The 8772-nt window shown below is 52.9% G+C and overlaps 1 long non-coding RNA gene across 1 annotated transcript in view; it reads right to left on the bottom strand.

The window, feature by feature from the left end:
- Window positions 1-4593: 4593 nt before the first annotated feature.
- Window positions 4594-8772, bottom strand: part of LOC109309804 — a 20576-nt gene continuing 16397 nt past the window's right edge. The window contains exon 2 of the long non-coding RNA XR_002101046.1: window positions 4594-4893. This is a non-coding gene — a long non-coding RNA (uncharacterized LOC109309804). The remainder of the gene's footprint in view (window positions 4894-8772) is intronic.

Raw genomic sequence — 8772 nt, 5'->3', positions numbered from 1 at the left:
TATGCAGTTGGTCTAATAAAAGATATCACATCTACTCAAAGAACCTTGCCTGCCTGTTCCTTAGACTAACAGGCTACAAGCAGAAACCCACTTACCATACAAGTGACATGAGTTTTGCTTTCAAAAATTTGAGGTGCACTTTCACAGAAGCCCCTGCACCTACCTCCTTGAAAACTGGCAGGCTTCGTGCCCTTAGAAGGGGCTACCATCCCTACACTGCATTCATCTTGCTCTGCCTTAACATATAACACGAGTTTCACTTTCAACAGTTTGAGGTGTAATTTCACAGAAACCCCTGCATCTTGAAACTTGGCAGGCTTCATGCCCTCAGAAGGGGCTACCATGCCTACTGCTTTCATCAAATTCTGCAAAAAAATGACAAAGTTATAGGTATTTTAGTGATTCTCCATTATAGTCTATGGCCAAATCACCACCAAATTTTTCAAATCCAGTTCTGCCAAATCAATTCAGGACAGTGATCCGAATCACCGAATCAAATCGATGTCCCCCGAATCGGCTGAATCCAAATCAAATACTGGCCATATCACACATTCCTAGAAGACAGTGCCACACTCTTCACGGTGTGGGGCTGTGCTCAGACTGAGTGGAAGTGGTGGCACTGGGAGCGGGGGCTATGGGGAGTGCTACAGTGAATTTTCGGGTACCTGCAGCTCCCCCCCACCATAGCCCCACTCCCACTGCCACAGCCACCCTGCCCAAGTGCAGTCTTGGCCCCAGGCTGCAGTGGCAGCTGGCCTGGCTAGCATACAGATCCGGGGGCACACGCCCCCAACGCCCTTCCGGAGTGCGTGCCTCCCCTCCCCACGCCCCCCAGATCAGCCACTCATGGCTCTGTTCCATACCCTGGATGTGCAGGACATACCCTGCTCCAGCCCCACTCTCTCGCTCACTGCCATTGGGGAGGGGGAGGGGTAGATCGAGGCTCCAGCAGTGAGGGAGGAAGTGGGGTTAGGGCTGGGGCCTTGACCTGCCCTGCCCTGCCATGGCCCTTTCCCCCACAGATTTACCTGCTGGGGGACATACCCCCAAACCATTTTTTCTCCCTCTGCCTCAATCTGCCTGCCCTCCCCCCCACCCCAGTTCCCATCCCACAGACTTACCTGGTAGGTTGGGGGGTGCATGGTAGATCTTGGCTTACTTTTAAATGCCAAAGGTGATCTACTTAAAAAGGTTGGAGATCACTATGTTAGAGCTAGAGTAGAGCACACAATTATCTGTCACCTGCTTTGTTTATAATAAATTTAAAAAACGGAGATACAGATAACAACAGAATATGTCCAAAACTAAGCATATGGGGAACTTAGACTTATTTACTTACAGGATAATTAGTTTGTGTAAACTGAATTCCCACCCCAGAAGTTGAAGCAGTGTATTCAATGTGGGTTCAACAAATGTTAATTAAAAACATAACAAGACAAAGCCACCCTAACTAAGCTGGAGAGCAGGGAAGAGTCCTAAAATAAGATGTAAATAGCTTCCTTTCATCCTTAAAGTTCCTATCTCTAGAGACTGGGAAATGTAAACCTAAACCCAATGGTGTTATTTCTTTGGTTAGAGGAGTTACTACAACTTGGATAAACAGTAGTTTTAGAACTTGTGAACTGAATTATGTTGACAAAATACATCATGAGCAGAGCAGCTAAGTGAAATTGGAAAAGTGTACCTGAAAAATGTCAAGAAAAAATACAGGAAAGTGAAGAAGTGGAAAGGGCAAGACCACAAATTGTAAGATCTTCAGGGCTGGAGCCACCTCCTTCTGCATGCATGTATATGCATGCACAATCCCTAGCACAATGAAACTGGAATCTCTGGGCAATTCTCCAGTGCAAATATCATATTCATATGTGTAATGTCAGGGTCCCAGGGGTGGCCATGGGTGGAAGGAAAAAATATTATTTGGTGGGGACTGAGTAAAACTTAAAAGATACTTCTACTGTGGTGCTACACAGACATCGCCCTGTCGGGGGAAGGGGCATGGTGGAGGGAAGAGATGTGAGGCCTCCCACAATGAGGGAGGGAGTGGGGCACAGGCAGAGGCTGAGGTGAATGGGGCCCCAGGGTAAGTCATGAGACAGTTGGAGCCCCAAGCAGCTCATCTGGGGTGAGGGGGGGCTCCCGCATGTACCCCCAGGGGCGGCATGGGGGGCATGTTGCCCCGGATTTGTGTGTGAAGCAGAGGTGAGCTGCACACAGGGCTCTGCTCCCTGCTACCGTTGCCCTGGGCTCCGGGCCCTGGCTGCACCGCATCCCCTGCCTGCCATGCAGTGGGAGGGACATGGCATCACACAGCTCCAGGGCAAAGGCAGCAAGGCACAGAGCCCCAGCCTACAGCAGCAGCCCATCTCTGCTCCACCCTGTGCACAAATCCTAGGGAAACATGCCCTCCATACCTCCCCCAGGGGTGCCCCCCATACGTGCCCCCCATACCTCCCCCAGAGTGGCAGAAGCACCCTCCCCGCCCCCCGTGCCCTTGGATAAACCACCTGGGTCTCCATCCCACAAGTTGCCTCAGGGCACTATTCAGCCCATCTCCTGCCACTGCCTCTGCCTCACTCCCTCCCTCACCATGGGGGTCTCAATCTTCCCCCCATGCCCCTTCCCTCCCCTATGCTCCTACCCCTTCACACACTTACCTGTTGGTCACTGTTCCACATGCCACTGGACCATTCCTGGCTGCCTGCAGCAGGTTGCAGCCATGTGTCTGTGTCTACCCCTCCTCACCCTGCTGCAGCTGCTCAGAACCTGCACCCAGGGTGCCCTGCAGTCCTCTGTGCTGCCACCACTGTCCTACATTGGGCAGGGGAATAAGCCCCATTAGCCCCAGCCTTCCGCTGTCTATGCCATGACACTACCTGGTGGCTCCATGACCATTCCCGCACCACCGCAGGGCACCACATGCCCCCCATGCCTCCCCTGGGAGTACATGTGGGAGCCCCCCCTCACCCCTAGATGAGCTACTTCAAGGTCAGCCCGTCCTATCCTGTGGGACCTGCGGCCACAGGCAGGGTCCACAGCCAAGGTGCCCTGCAGAGCCAGATGGAAAAGCCACAGCCCCTTCTGTGTTTGCTGGTGGCTGCCGTGTTTGTGGTGTAGCCCACCCACCTGCCCAGTAGGTTGGATGTTTGTTTAACTGTTCCAGCTGGAAATTCCAGCCACTACCCCTCCCTCTGTATCCAGTGTGCTGGGACATTCTTTTACCAGTATAACTGTGCTGTAGGATGAGAAAGGGAGCCCAACACAGGCTGATTTTCCCCAGGCCCTGCACCCTGCTATGGTTATCTCTGAAGATGGATCAGGGGGCCCCAAAATTATATCTTGCACGGGGGCTCCAAAAATTTGAGGGTCAGTCCTGGGCACCTTCCTGTCTTGCCTGACATACCTTGATGGTAAAACAATAAATCAGAAGGCTGCCAATGGACCTTTGCATGGCCCCAGTCCCGCTGAACCCCCACTAGTCCTTATTGGTCCTCAGGCCTCTCATTGGGCCTCACTTCATAACTCTGCCACACAGGGCACCTCAAGCCTTATGCGCTAATTGAATGATTGCAAATCCTTCCCTAGACCACATCCCATACCTCATGGGTATGCAATAACATTATTGCCTCTTATGGAGCCTTGGCCTTCTTGGCCTCCTCCCCTTTAATCTTGCTAGGTCTTCTAGTCTAAGCCCACTGCATCGGATCTCCCCCCCGCCCCACCAGGCCCTCAGTGTGGCTGCACCTCTCTGGCACCAGGCTCCTGCACTCTCCCCCCTCTCTGGGCCCAACAACAGCTCAGGCCTTGAGCCTGACCCTGGTACAGCTCAAGGCAGTCATGTGGCTCCTGGGCATTAATGGGACCTCCATAACTTCCCTTTACAGTCCCAACCCAAATGTCACAGGCTGGCTGGGCACTGTGAGTTTATCAACTTGGTCACAAGCCAACTGGGCACTGCGAATGTATCAGCCACTTGGCTGTTTGGTTCGGGATCAAGGAGGCAAAGTTGGCAGTGAAGCAATGACAAGTTTCACTTATAGCAGCAAAGGTAAATTTTACTGATAGCAGCAAAAATATGGTTCACATATATAACAGTTAACAAAAAGGTTAATCTAATAAGCAGATAATACAACAATAAAAAGCTGATAATAATAATAACTACAGACAGACAAATTGACAAAGAGTTCCCACTTGGTTGGCAACTTATCGACAGTCCCTCAGTGCCAGGTGCCCGTCAAGTTGTTCCAGTGAAGTCAGGCGTCCCCGCTCCATGCTGTCAGAGGGACCACCAGGGAAGGTCCCTGGTCAGGATCTGGTCCTTGCTCACACCAGGAGTCTGGAGTCTGGAGTCTGGGCTTGGAACAGCAATGACCGTTCTGTTGCATCCTTCCTACTGGTCACCTGACATGTGTGTTCTTTTATATCTTATCTTATGCTAATCTCTTGGCTTTAGAGTCACTCACAATCATACCCTAAAGTTGTTACCCATATATCCATGATTCCTTGGGTGTTTTTCTGAGATTTATCTATGTTCCAAACTCCCATGGCTGAATTGAGCCAGTTCCATATGTGGTCTAGGACACCTCTTTTTTCCCAGGCGATTGGAGGCTGCTGGGCTGCGGGTTGGAAAACAGTTGGCCAAGCCCAGCGCAACTTATTTTCTGCCAACCGAGCACTAGCAGAGCAGTTAGGAAATGCTGGAGGACCAGTGTATTTGATGAGCTGCACACCATTGTGCTAAAGTGTTATCGGGCAGGAGAACCGCTGGAGCTATTGTCTCCCATGGAGGTGGGGTTGGAGGGTTTGGTTGCCTCCTTGGGTTCTGGGTTGTAGAATTTTGGGCTGCAGGCGTGGCAGCGGCAGTGGTTGCGTCGGGGCTCAGGGTGGGTAGGGTACCTGCAGGCAGAATGTAACAACACCAGGGCCATTGGAAGAAACCACAACAATCCCCTCCTGTTCCACACTCATTTTCCCTGATCCTGGTGTACAGGAGGAAACCAAGCAACCAACCTGTCCCACAGTAACATTGACAGATTCCCCCTTGCCGGTCCACAATCCACCACTAGCAACTGAAAGGCCAGTTCCACACTTCTTCAATTGTAGCTGGGCGCTCCCAGAATCCCAGTGTGTCTGAGGTCTTGGCAGTGGGTGCGATCCGGGCCGTGGGAGCATGGGAATGACCCATATCAGTCAAGCAGTAACAAACGACCAGCAGTTCTGTCATAATGGCATTCCACCCCTTCATTGTTAGATGAGGGTGACGGCGTTGCTCTGGAGCAGGGTGATGACTCCAGGCCACTTCGAGGCCGCTATGACTGCACCCGCAGATGAACCCAATCTGCAGGAACAAGGAAAAATGGAGTCTGGCTCCCTTTAGATGGATCTGACTTGGATACCCACCATGAGTTATGCGTGTCCCATGCCATTAGCACCCCTTCCCATTTGTCCCCCTGTGGATGCCTAACTACTACCTGATCCCCAGCCTGGAGTTTCCCCTGGCCACCCCTTGGCCATTTCACTGCCGGCTCACGGGGCCCACCCTGACTGAAGGCTTCCTGCATGGGGCTTCCTCTGGTGCAGGGCCAATTGTTGGCCCAGTTGGCTTGCCACCAAATTGATACACTCACAGTGCCCAGCCGGCCTGTGACACTCAAACCACCAGATTAAACAATAACATAAGCCATAGGCCCCTGGGCTATAACAGAAACTCATATGTCAGAAGCATCTCTCTGTCCTTTTAAGAAAACAAACCTTCCTTATTTCCCAGTGGGTGTACCTTCCAGCCCAGGGCTATACCTTAGCCTATACACTCAGATGCCTTAGTCTCTCAGACCACCTGGTCCTGGTTCAGCCCTTCCCTGGGCACATGGACCACTGGTAGGCACCTCAAACCTTCTAGGGGCTAACATAAAACAAAGACCACTTTTAGAGTTACCATATTTCCAGGCCCAAAAAAGAGGACACCTGTATATGACTGGAGGGCAGGAGGGGGAGGACAGTGATATGTCAGTGTCCTTCCCCTACCCATTCCATTGCCCCTCACTCTGAAGCCACGGCTTCCTGGTGCTGCCAGTGCCCCACCCCCCGGTGCCCCTTACTCCCAAGCCATAGCCCCCCCCAGCCCTGCTGGTGCTACTCACTCCCAACCCTCAGCCACCTGATCCCCCGAGCCCTGCCCCTGCAAGCACAGGCACCAGCCCCAGTGCCAGCAGGCTGTCCCCACAGCTCCCTGCTGCCCCTGAAGGCCCCTCCTACCCCCACTGGAGGGCCAGGTGCTTCCCCTGCCTTCCCTGCTGCAGCTCCAGCACCCAGACACCTTCTTCCACCTTCTTCTTCTGCTGGCAAGCACCTCCCCCCCATATGTATCCCCTACATACACACACACAACCCCCATCCCCCACAGACTTACCTGTATCCAGCTGCCAGGCTGCTCCCACCCCCTGCCTGGCTACATGCCAGCCACATGTGCGTGCATCCTGTCTCTAATAACACTGCCCCAGTCCCAGGCAGCTCCTTGCTAGGCCAAGCCAGCAAGTGTTGGGAAAAACTTTGAAGCTGTGCTGGCCAAAATCCCAGACATTTGATCATATTAAAAAAAAAATCCCCAAAACACCTGGACCAAGATCAGGTGATCTAAAAAGAGGACATGTCTGGGTAAACCCAGATATATGGTAACCCTACATTTGCCTGCAAACCAGTCTTTCTCTGCCCAGGGAACTTGCCTTTGTTCCAGGCCTGCAGAGTTGTTTAGCTCAACCCAGAAGCCCTGTTGCCCTGCAGCCAGGATCTCCTCACCTTGTAGTTGCTGGGCAAGAGACTACCTGACCCATATAGGATCTGGGCTTATATAGGTCAAGCCTGAGCCCTCTTCCAGTCAGGTGAGTCCCTCATTAGGTCCCCCCTGACACCAGCATGCAGCCTCTCAGGCTGGTTGTTCTCTTAAAGGAGCAGGTACATGCCAGTGCTCTGCAACAATATGTTAGAAGAGAAAAGTGCATGAGGATGATATTGAGTCACTCTGTGTTTGGAGACAGTTTTTCTGGAGATCAGCCAGCCCACCCGCCACAGGCAGTAGCTGCAAAGTAGCTGTTCAACTGCTGGGGAAATAGTGAGTAAAGAACTGAAAATGGGCAGGAAGTATGGTGTCTATTGAAAAGTACAAGGGCTGGGACTTAAAATGTCTATGTTCTTGCCTGTCTTTCTATAGACTTATATGTGACCTTGGTTAAGAAACTTACCTCAGTTTCTCCACTGTAAAATCAGTATAATACCCATCTAACAGAGGTCAATATTAGCATTGGTATTAGGATTAACATTTATAAAAGTGATAGGAAAATATGGATTTAAAATATGTGGAAAATCTTTATATTCCTAGTTGCAGTATTTTTAAATGTAAAGATTTAATTCAGTGATACACCAGGAAGTAAAAAATTTAATCTACTAAATACTCCAAATCTCAGAGACTGTAATACAATCTTTTTGTTTTTTATTACCTGAAGTGCTAGATAGTTCAGTTTGTTTAGCAAGTAAATTAGATTTAGTGTCAGGGTTAGGTCACTCATGAGCAGAGCTTTTAAGGCAGTGGTCACCACCTGGTTGATCCCGACTGACTTGTCAATTGGGGAGGCCCTGACAGTTGAACTCAGTCTGGGGGGACACATACTCCCCCAATCTGTGTGCAGGGCAAGGCTGCTGCCAGTGCACGCTGGACTTTGCTCAGGGAGCAAAGCCCAGCACGCAGCGGCAGACACCTCACCCTGTACACAGTTAAGGGGGGCATGTGCCCCCCCCCAACATGGGAAAGTGCAAGCAGCTGCAGCAGCAGTGAGGGAGGGAGGGAGTGGGGATGGAGCAGCAGGAGGCCCCGCAGCCAGGGCAGGACAGAGCAGCAAGCAGGTTATCCAGAAGGTGCAGGGAGGTGGGGCATTCACCCCATGAGAGCACAGGGGGTGTGTGCCTCTGGATCTGCACATGAGGCAGGGTGGGCTGTAGCTGAGGACTGGGGCCAGGCTCTTCCCAGCATGGGGGCTGGCCCATTGGGAAGAGCCTGGCCTGTGGCAACAGCGACAGTGCTGGGAGTAGGGCCACGTCGGAGGGGGGAGGCTGTAGCCTTCTGAAAATTCACAGTAGGCCCCCTTTCATCCCCCCCAGTACCACTGCCCACCTGCCCTGAGTGCAGTGCAGCCCAGCCTCAGCTGGGAACACCCTGGTGCAGCCTTCCCCTCCCCCTGTCCCTCCCACCCGAGGCTACAGGGGCCATGTGCCTGGGATCTGCATGTGACAGGGAACTGCTGCTGTGGGCTGGGATTGGGAGGCTGTGCAGCCTGTGCTGTCCTCAGGGCAGGCAGTTACAGTGCTGGGAGGGGGAGTTGGGGGGCTACAGCCCCCACTCCCATAGTCCCATTCCCAGTGCCACAGCCATTGGCCAGGCTCTTCCCAGTGGCCCAGTCCCTGCCCCCCCACTGAGAAGAGCCTGGCCCCAACCTGCAAATACAGCCCGCCCCACCCACCCCACACACAAGTGCAGATCCATGGGCACATGTCCCCAGTGCCCTGATGGGGTGCATGCCCCCACCTCCCTGCACCATCCTCACCAGGTCCCTGGACAAGCTGCTCGTGGCTCTGTCCCTCCCCGCCTCAGCTGCAGGGCCTGCTCCTGCCTCACTCTCTACCTCACCACTATGGGGGGGGTTGCAGATTGAGGCCCCAACAGTGAGAGAAGGAGTGGGGCTAGGGCTGGGACCTTGATCTGCCCCACCTCCCCACCATGGCCCT

Source organism: Crocodylus porosus, unplaced genomic scaffold (assembly GCF_001723895.1).
Source record: "Crocodylus porosus isolate Cpor-Errol unplaced genomic scaffold, CroPor_comp1, whole genome shotgun sequence".
NCBI classification, from domain to species: domain Eukaryota; kingdom Metazoa; phylum Chordata; order Crocodylia; family Crocodylidae; genus Crocodylus; species Crocodylus porosus.
This window is presented reverse-complemented; position numbering and strand designations above follow the sequence as displayed.